The sequence below is a fragment of the Erigeron canadensis genome, chromosome 1, assembly GCF_010389155.1.
Source record: "Erigeron canadensis isolate Cc75 chromosome 1, C_canadensis_v1, whole genome shotgun sequence".
Classification (NCBI taxonomy): Eukaryota; Viridiplantae; Streptophyta; class Magnoliopsida; order Asterales; family Asteraceae; genus Erigeron; species Erigeron canadensis.
In genome coordinates, this window is record NC_057761.1 from 5,302,635 (window position 1) to 5,313,841 (window position 11,207).

Genomic DNA, 11,207 nt, shown 5'->3' on the forward strand with positions numbered 1-11,207 from the left:
ATACATCACATTTCATAGCATTTCAATTCATATCATCACATCTCATATCATTGCATAACATTTCATAGCATATCATTACATATCGTATCATTGCATAACATATCGTTACATTTCATATCATAGGGACTGCATTTCAGGCCTCAATAGTCATGTACATAGCCCATATCACCTTCCGTATAACCCCGAATACTCATAAGCAAACAAGTTATTATTAGAGAAGTTATTATATGAAAACCATGTTTATGTTGAACCCTCAGCGTGTCAAAGTAGTGTATCTTACCTCGTAGAAGCGTACGCAAACGATAACTAAAGTTACCTGGCAATCAAGTATTCCCGACTACCTATAACAAACATAGGATAAATCAACGAGTGTAAACGAGGCTATACGACCTACATCTATATATTATATATATATGTCAAATAATAGTCTTTGTTGACTACTTCCTCTATTTGTAGACTACTAGTCTATTTCTGACTTCTTAAATCCTTTGTAGACTACTATACTCTTTTGTAGACTACTTTCGCCATCTGTAGACTACCTGACACACTTGTAGACTACTTGACTCTTTTTGTAGACTACTTTCATATTCTGTAGACTACTTTCGTATTCTGTAGACTACTTTCGTATTCTGTAGACTACTTTCGTCTTTTGACTATATTCAGTTTTGTAGACTACTTTTGGCATACAAGACGACCAAATGGTAGAAAACTTAGTTCTTATGAAATGCAGGAAATTCAAAGACCTTTCCAGGGATATAAAGTTTGACTCTTGAAGTTTTCCAAATGAATGATTTATGACGTTTGCAAGACAAGTCTGCAGAATTCGTCCGAAACCTGACCACTTCTGGAAATCGACATTTTTCGCATATCTCTAGGCAAAATCACAGGAAACTTTGTTCATAACGTATTTAGGGGACACATAGACCTTTTCAAAAATATAAGATTCATCTCTTATCTCATTCATATCAAAAAGATATGTTTTTTGCAATATGACAACAGAATCAGGCCTTGAAATCCTTATCGTTTTGAAAGCAATTTCGATCATCAAACATACATGGCTGATCCCCACGACCTCTACAGTTCATATTTACCAAAATATAAATCATTTGACACTATGAAATCATATATTGATTCATGGATTCAATAAGCACATCCAACGATTGATTTGACACCCGTTTTTGACCTAAATCGACTCACAAACATAATCGAATCCAAATCAAGCCTCTAGACCAGGTGTGAACCCTATGTTGGTCATATTTGAACATTAAAATAACATTAACAATGATTTCATACCTGTAGGAAATATCTAGATACTAAATGATTGCAATAACAATCACCGATTCACCCGAAATTGTCAAATCAAACCACAAAACGATTGAAATCAACCATTACTCAATAGATCCAGCTATGAACGAATTGTATGGATGGAAATGAGTGATAATAAGCAAGGATTACCATCTGTACCTTGGAGGATGATTAACGGGTCGAATACGTGCATCGATTGATCATAAATCCACCCGAAATCGCAATAAACGCACTAGGATTGCTCAAGAGAACAAGGGAGCGGTTAGGGTTTGAATAAGGAGGAGAAGAAACTGATTTGTGATGCTAATTAGGGTCTACTTAACCCCTAATCCCGTTTTTAAGTTTCACCCTATGTCAAAACTCGTCTCTGAGCTTCTATAGAGCTCATATTTAGCTCAAAACTCCCTTTGGGAATACTTACAACTCATTAAACACTTTAAACACCTCTAAAGGCATTAAACTATACCTTTAACACTTATTCACATCAACCATTAAGGCATTAAAGTCTTACACCTATAGAACCTTCATCACACATAAACCAATTAAGGCATATAAACTTGACGAAACTTAACGTTGACTAACGGTCAAGTCAATAAGTCAATCTTGAAAAGTTTGGGATGTTACACTTTTTTTTGCGAGAACCTTTGAGAACTTTTCAAATCAAGCCCAACCGATGATTATTCTTTACATAAAAATTGTTTTTTGTTTATTTTCTGAATAACTTATGTGTAATTTTGAAGTTTATAATTGTGTGGAGGCATGGATTATCATCCATTATACAATTATGTCGAGATTTGGATTCTTGATTACATGTGCACGGATATTGTTATGATTACATGTGATCGACTTGCATACATGTGATCATAGCAATATTCGTGCACATGTGATCAAGAATCCAAATCTCAATATAATTGTATAACAGATGATAATTCATGTTCCACACAATTATAAAATTTAAAATTACACATAAGTTATTCAGAAAACAATTAAAAAATAATTTTCATGTAAAGAACAATAATCGGTTGGCTTTAATTTGAAAATTTCTCAAAGGTTCTCGTAAAAAAAAGGTTCTCAAAATAACTTTATATAAATATATATCTATTCTCGTATGTGAAACTATGTGTTACTATAATGTTTCGTATAAGTGATTCATCGGTAAAATGTTAACTAGTATATGTGCTTTCACTCGACCACATTTGCATGAAATACATTACAAATGAAATATTGAATAAAATAAAATGATTATTTTGTTTAATAATTATATTGATGATCTTATATTATGATAAGAATAAACCTTATGTTAAAATATTATACTTTAAACTAACCTACTAGTTAAATAATTTTACTACTCACTAAACTAATAAAAATAATAAAATTAAATTGCAACACAAGCCAACAAAAAGTTTTAAAAAAATCAGCCACATGAGTAAGTAGCTCAACCATTTTAATTCTTCATTTAAAACTCTTAAAAATCAACTAATTAAACACAATTACTTCAAACATTAAAATACCATCTAGGAAATTGTTGGAGTTCTTTTCTTGTTTTCTTTTAGCCGTGCAAAACCTCCTCCCCATACACTAATCCTCAAATGCTTCTTTAATTACCACTCCTAGCTCTATTTAAACCAATCCAAAACTCACTATACGAGGGTTTAAATGTCCGTGCTATGCACGTCGGGTTTCAAATATATTGGTTGCATGCATAATGTTGCCGATTGAAAAATTTAAAGTAGGTCATTTGACATGAATCATGATCTTTTCGGTTTTCACTTCTTCCAGTCCACCAACGTATGGAAAGAAACAAATTCAAGGTGGTGTTGTGAATAGAAAAAGAATTCAACCAAATTAAACTGAAAGCAAATCCACTTCTGACAGACACAGATTGCTTTGGATTAAGATGGGTTTGCCTTAGACACTTTTTAGAGTCCAGACTCATCAAGACAAAATGTCACTATGTCATTGTTTTTAAATGTCTGGAGAAATGAAGTCCACCAGGCACCACAATCACCAAAGGAGGAACTGTGCGGTGATTTGCATGAAAGTGTCATAAGCTTGTATTCGTCAAGATTCCGAACTGGGCATATTTCTCGTAAGTTGATGCTCACTATTGTTGGCAAAACCTATAAGCAAAACATGTTATTAGTGTTTGTTAATAAGAAGTCAGAGCTTGAATGATGTGTATATTACAAATTGTTAGTTTGCTTTTCTCTAGGATTTATATAAGATTTAAGATTATTAACGATCTGGTTTTTTTTATTGTAAGATACAAATGTAAGGCTAGTTATATTAATTAAGTTTATCATCAATGGTTGAGTAGCCAAATGATCAAGTAGCTAAGGCCAATTATTAGTTATTCAGCAATTTGGAATGTAAGATGGTGTGTTTAAAACTATTTAAAGGGCCCTTAATGTTGAGTATGTAGGGTTTAAAACCCATGCCATAAACCGTAATTTTGAATGGTAATTGATTTCTTGGAATAGTTGATCGTCCTAACTTATGTATCTCCCCGTGATAGCATAGATTATGATAGAGGTCCACTCGTAGTTGGATTGTTTCGCAATAAATTAATAGACATGGCTTAAGTGTCATTCACTATAAAATAAAAACATGAATAAATATGTTTCTATAAGACAAATATTCACATACGTATTAACAAAACCCATAAGGCCATACTACCTCATCAAATTTGTTAGAGCATGAGGCAGTATTGGGTCTTTCATATCTTGCAGATAAAAATATGAGAGCCTCAAATTTGTTAAGAGAAACTAAGTCATTAACCGATTTTGCGGTTAGGTTGACCAACTTTTTGACAGTCCCATCAAACATTAATATAACAGTTTAAGCAGAATCATCCTTCACTCTAACTTGAAGCTTAAACCCACAATCCTTATTAACTATTTGTAACTAAAGCATTTTAAGTGTGTAATACCTTTGGCATTGGAAAATCGACACTCTTGTCTCACGAGTGACCCCAGAAGTCGCCATTTCTTCTCGAAATGCATTTTTTCAGTTCCCACTATTACATGGAAAGTAGTACCAGCCATCTATAGTTCGGACCTCGCTGATCTCCACCCAAATTATGAAGTTGCAACCTAAAAAGAGCAAATGGAACATTACAATATGGAGAAGTGTGGTTTATAAAAATGCATTATGAATAAAGAATTTGGTGTACGCCATTCTGCTTCACCCAACCCCCTAGCAAAAGCTCTTAAATTGTTCCATCTTTTGGTTGAACATGAAGAATAGGTAGAGTCTCTTCTAAATCCACAATCACTGCAATGGATAATCAAGGCAATAATTATTTGATGGGTAAGTATGGGTAAAGTATGTCAGGCTTAAAGGACCTAAATTGTTTAAATGCAATATTAAGGTTACTTTGATCTTAACACCCCTATTTTAACAATCGGATGCTGCAAAAAAAAAAGGTTTTATTGCTACTAATGTTGGCTAGTATGAACTTTCTATGGTTAACATTTACATATCCCCAATAAAAAGTATGATGTTCATGTTCTCAATACGTAACTTTATGTGCTTCATAGAGCAAACCTTAGTAGTGATAAATTAGGAATATCAAGAATGTACCCAAGTATGTCGCGTAGAAGCCGATAAATTAGTTATAGCTTTCGATTTCAACAAACGGGTCTTAGTGTCTTGCCACTTAGATAAGTTAATACAGACCATAGCAAGATCATTCCATGTCTCTAGATCCAACCTTCGATGACGATTCTCACCAGCCAAGCATTTCGAAGTGTAAGATGTCATCGGTCAGAGAATGAGAGTTGTAACCTGCAACTTTTGTTGTGATATCTACCCCCAAATAAGCACGTGGCACTTTATAACACTCATCCAACCCGGCCTTGCCACTCATTATGAATCCATCAGTCGTAGCCATGCCATTAGTTCCCTGTTGGCAAGCCTTCAAGATACTCTCTGCCAAAGCACCATATATATTCCATATCAAGCCTTGTATATATATAACAACATGCAGGTGGAAAGATGAATAGGTTGTCCAGACTCCGGGTTAGGTAATGGCTCAAAATATGTCTGGGTTGAAATTATTGTAGATTTTAGTTGACCTGTCAACATTTGTTATTACAACATAAGAACAATGTTATGCAAACAATTTAACTAAATCATTAAGTTAATGATAACTGGGACTGAAAAGGTAGGTACCTTGGCGTAATTAGACGCACGGACTTTATAACCAAAGTGGGTCTTCATAAACTCAACAACACTCAGCCAGAGAGAAAAAAAGAAGTTCAATAACCAGTTAATATATATCTCGTTATGTTTGTCATTCATAATTTACGGAGTTGTACATATTCCAACATATGTTTACTTTCCCCAATCCAATTGTTAAACGCTCAGGATACTGCAAGCAAATAACTTGTAATTTAAAAAATAGAAAATAGTTTGATGATGTTGTCTTTCTTAGTTCATATAATACTTACATGATTTTGTCTTTTCTCTGAAGGTTGATCCAATTGTTTCATGCAAGTGGTGGATAAGATCGCTGATTTCGAAGCCTCCCAATTTCTTCCGAAAGTTCTCTCTCTATAAAAATTATCTGAAGTCAAGTAATTGATATAGAACAGATATAGGGACAAAATTTAAAAGATCCATTCAGCTGCACATATGATATGAGCTGTAACTATGTTGGCAGAATGGGCCGAGGCAAGCTATACTTAAGCAGGTAACTATGTAGTGCAGATTGAGACAGGTCAGTCGATTTGTCAAAAACCTCTAAACGTTCAAGATTGATCACAAACTCATTACATCTGAATCTTTGAATAAACTATTTAGAATTTTTAATTTGATCTGAATCTATATTATTGTCAGGATATTATCCAAATTATCTATGTTATTTTCGCCACTATCAATTTTTTTTGTATGTACCTTGGAAACATATCAGGTCCTAATATTAAAAAGTATTGACTGGCTAAATGAAGAATGCTTATATTGAAAAGAAAAGAATAGACAATGTGGGGGTTGACCTTTTAAAGTATATACGCAAGAAACGCAGTTTAAGTTTATGGTCAGAATCAGTATCCGTCTCCTTGGATTCCGTGTCTGCTAGTAACTGTTAACGTCATTATCGTATTCAACTTCAAATTCCCCTCTCTTAAAATTTTAGCCACTCAACTTGTCATTGAAGGCCCCTCTTCCATTAATGTCGTCAATTTTTTTTTCCAAAGCTTATGCCTGCATGAGAATATGGGAATAATGAACTTAACTATAGCATGACGGTTTCCAATAGGGGTAGATAATTATAGCTACATACCTTATAATCCTTGCTGCTACTTTTTTGGCGCGGCCAGACTCGAACCCTCAAAGATACCAATAATAGTCTCCATTCCAGCAATTTGTCAAAAACCGATAACATATAACTCCCAAATTTATACAATTAGTCTAAAATACAATAGTTAACGAAGTATAAGTATCACAGAACGTTAAAAAAAAATATATCATGATTAGAGATCTGCTTTGACAAAGAACAACTAAACTAACTAACTAATAAATTCAGTAAAAATTATAAATATACTTCTCTTATATTGTAAGTGGTCTTGAGTAGTTCCCGGCTGTTGAGCTTGCAAAATTAATCAATCATTAGTTACAGAAGTAACAGTAGATGCTGATATTTCGGTAAGAACTTGAGTATGAGTTTTAGTTTTCATTAGCTTTAAGTAGACTTGGCGATATTGATGACAGTGAATACAAAAAAGGAAAAAAAATAGTTGGTTTATCCAAGTTCTGTTACATTCCGTCTTGCATTAGCATGTTCTCACACTTCAACAAAACTTTTAACATATATGGACACATGGTTTTCCTTGGGAGATAGAGAATGGAAATAGTCAAACAGACACTAAACATTTTGGATAAAAGTATCAGATAAAAAGGAAATACTTCGATAGTCGCCCAAAGTCTATTATTATTATAAACCTTTCCCATGTTTAATACTAATTTCTTATAGACTTTGAACAAAAATGTTACAGGTCAACTTAACCCAACCCATAAAAAAAATCTACTCGTTTGACCCGTTACCCGACATGCCCATTTGCTTACTCGAATAAGCACCACAATATTCGATGCAGAGTCAACTTGCTAAAGCATAGAGCAAGTTCGACACATATATTAAACAACAACCTAATAAAGGCCATTTCCATTTTCAAGAATATTATTCAGTTGGCATGAATTTTTTCATTTGTAATAGAAATAAAAACTAAAAAAGTATGGCAAAGACTTGACATACATTAAGATGATTTTAGCTCACCCACCTAAGCACATTACCAAAAAGTTAACAACCTGTGCATCAAAATCATGCATAATATATAGCAAAAATTGCACATTTGATATGATTAGGGCTTTACAAATTTCACATCGTCCAATAATGCAATAAATAAGAAAATATGCATCCAATTAGCTAAACATAAAAAAATCAACACCCAAAGTCATAAAAAAAACCACATACCTTGATTGAATAAGTATTGTTATGATAGAATCAAACAAAAAAAAAGGAAGAAATTTAGTTACCGTACAAAATCAATTTGATGAATATGAGAGTAAAATTGTTTTGGGGATTAGGGGAGTGAGGGGGGAGTTTTCTGGGAAATGGCTTCTGAACAGAATATACGAATTACTTTACCATTATATCACTGTCCATCATTTATTGCATAAAAAAAGTGTGGAGGGTTGAACCGATTAGAACTCAAGCAACCAAATATATAATATAATAAGAATTATGAAGGAAGTTGAATTCAATAACTACCTTACTTACACTAACACCGCAGATGAGGATTAAAGGATGAATGAATAGTCACACACAATGATATCTGGAAAATGAAACAATCAATCATTAACTAATTGATTCATTCATATAATCATTCATGTACATAAACTGAAAAACAAATCAATCGATCATTAAATTCCATTCACTAATACATTCATATACATCAATCAATATATATATACATATTGCAGTAAAAGTAATAAAAAATCAAAACCAAAATTGAAATCAACCATCAAATTAAACATTAAAATCATAAATACCATCATCATTATGAAGCTTAAGCATTGATGGTAGTCTTACAACTTTTATATATATATAAGATATAAGATATAAGATAATCACCTTAACATTTAACACATTTCACTTTTAGTAAAACTCACAAACTCTTCTCTTTTCTACTTGAAAATCTCGGCAGCCTTATTCGCTCACAAAACCACCATTTTAAATCTTAACAAATCATCTCATATCAACTTAATAATAATCTTTGATCATGGAAGGCTAAATGTGTTTTCATGGGTGTGTAAAATAAGAAAAACATAACTTTTCTTATCATTTTCGGAGCTAACAAGTAGAATAATATGACCATCATCTTGATTCATCAAACACACTTATACATCATTAGATCTAAATCCTTAAAGCAAGAACAAGGTATATGAAAGCCTAAAAGACTACTTTTCTTCTCCATGAAGGGCTGGCCGAATTTGTTATGGGTGTAAATCCATATATTTTCTTTTTATTTCATCTTCTAAATCCTCTTCAATGATTTGTCTATGCATCCTTGATATTTGGCCTAGTCATTGTTTAAGACAAGAAAAGAATGTCACTACAAAAAAAAGCCCATTTAGTGGCACACAAAAAGTGTCACTAAATATCACATAAGTGCCACTAATATACAGATAGGTAATGGGTAACAAAAAAAAAAGTGTCACTAAGGAAGCTGCCACCAAAAGGTTTTAGTGGCACTTTTTTGTGTCATTAAAGCTTTTTTGGGTTATAGTGACACTTTTTTGTTATGTCATTATAGAATTATGAGTTTTAGTGGTACTTTTATTTGCTTAAAAGAAAATTTATTTTTCAAAAAATTAAATTTATTTTTATTTATAAATATAATTATTTTATGCTTTTTAATTATAATATCAATATAATAAATATATTTACATATATTGTGTATATTTTGTATTATATACACCATATTTATTTTCTAAAACAAAAGAACAAATCAGATAAAAAAAAATCAAGAAATATAAATCATATTAAATATAAACATGAAGCACATATATATCAAGAAACCAATAAAAGTTGGATACATAAAATAATATTCATTTATACATTAACTTTTATTTCTAAATCTAAATACAACATATATCATATTTCATCTATAAGCAAACACAATCTTCATTTCTTTTTCTTCAATGTAAACTTGATAATTAACTATGCAGATCTGAAACAAAATAAGAACATGGAGCAGATATATATCAAAAACTATAAAACGAAATATCATATTATATAAAGTAATTACAAGATTAAAAAAAACAGGAAAAAATTTACAAAAGTAAATTACCTTCTTTCTGCCTTCTATATCAAAATATATAATCTGTAACACAAAGAAACAAAAGAAGAAAAAAAAACATTATATTAAAAAAAAACCACCTTTTCGATCTGTAACAAGAAAAAACAAACAAACAACAAGATCTAGATTTGATCGAAATCACCTTTTCGATCTGTAAAAACAAACAAACAACCACCTTTTCGATTTCAATCTGACCGAAATCACACCAGATCTAACGCCGATCTGACACCGAAATCACATTAGATATTACTTACAAAGATCTTGAAAAGAAGAAAAAGATGAAGGTTTTGGTGATTAACCCAAAAAACCGAACGGATTTTACCCATAACCAACCCGATCAAGTGATTAACACCATAGATATTTCGGTTTCTTATAATTTTATTGAAATCCATTTCGTTTCTGTAACACCCCGGGCTAGAACCCGAAATATCACTAAAATTATATAGCACACAGTGGAATTATCGTAGAATATATACTACATGAAAATAAAGGATTCGGAGAATCCAAACCAACATTTAAGGTGCAAGAATGCAAGGTAAACAAGAAGTCATGAATGAGACTAAAAACAAGGCATTACAACTAAGATCATAAGTGACTAAACGAGAACCCTAAATGGATAACGGATCACGGATCCATGGGAGTCCCATTCCAAGCTCTAGCAGAATCAACAATTAGCTATCAATACTCCAACTTCACACGAATACCTAAAAAGTGCACTAAACAAAGTCAACACTAGGTTGGTGAGTTCGTAGTGATGGATCACATGAAGCCATCGTCAATAATCACAATACATATAAGGAAGATCAAGCATACCAGTAGCCTTCACGTGCCACTCTATCAACACATCAAGATTTCACAATATAAACAAGCGTGTAATGGTAAACACATATAATGTCAATGCCAAATAGGAATCGTATGCATGTCAATGTCATAATGCGTATGATATGCATGCCAATGTCAAAATGCGTATGATATGTATGGCCATCTATGCAACGATAGCCACATGTCATCATGACCAATGTGGCATCTCAAAATGCTTCGGCGTATATACGTCTATATACCCGATCAACACCGGTGCATATGTCTATACCCCTGGATAAACATTTGTCTCAACAGACAATCATCTCATCAAATGCATGCTTACGTACCCCGTGGAGCGAACGGCCCCGCACACGATTCCCCACAGGGGTGCGAACGTTCTCGCTCACGTTTCCCATACAAGTGGGGCTACGCACATATCAACAATAACCAACCAAAGCAATCCCAAATGCATTTTCCCGAACAGCCCCAAGCCTTGGTTTACCACAAAGACCAACAAACTAGCCAATATCCATATCAAAGCTTAAGTATGTTTCCTCTATCACAATTTCATCAATACTCATCCATCAATCCAACCATCTAATCAAACTATACATACATACAATTAAGAGGGCTTGCTTTCAAAGAGTCCTTGATGTTTGTATACAGGGTCACCCGCAGCCTTCCCACCACATCTCAAACCTTTTGAAAGCAAAGTCGACTTCCATATATGTACATCTATCCTAA

The 11,207-nt window shown here is 32.8% G+C and overlaps 1 long non-coding RNA gene across 4 annotated transcripts; it reads right to left on the reverse strand.

The window, feature by feature from the left end:
* Window positions 1-3,125: 3,125 nt before the first annotated feature.
* LOC122607860 lies at window positions 3,126-8,696 on the reverse strand. 4 transcript variants are annotated; one of them, XR_006325118.1, is made up of 10 exons: window positions 8,435-8,696; window positions 8,072-8,135; window positions 6,587-6,714; window positions 6,300-6,507; window positions 5,757-5,859; window positions 5,479-5,677; window positions 4,888-5,381; window positions 4,478-4,578; window positions 4,235-4,397; window positions 3,126-3,425 (listed from the first exon to the last, which is right to left on the reverse strand). It is a non-coding gene; the product is annotated as an uncharacterized LOC122607860 (long non-coding RNA). The 4 variants fall into 4 exon arrangements; XR_006325117.1 differs by lacking the exons at window positions 8,072-8,135; window positions 8,435-8,696 and having other exon boundaries at window positions 6,587-7,543; XR_006325119.1 differs by lacking the exons at window positions 4,478-4,578; window positions 8,072-8,135; window positions 8,435-8,696 and having other exon boundaries at window positions 6,587-7,543.
* Window positions 8,697-11,207: the final 2,511 nt, after the last annotated feature.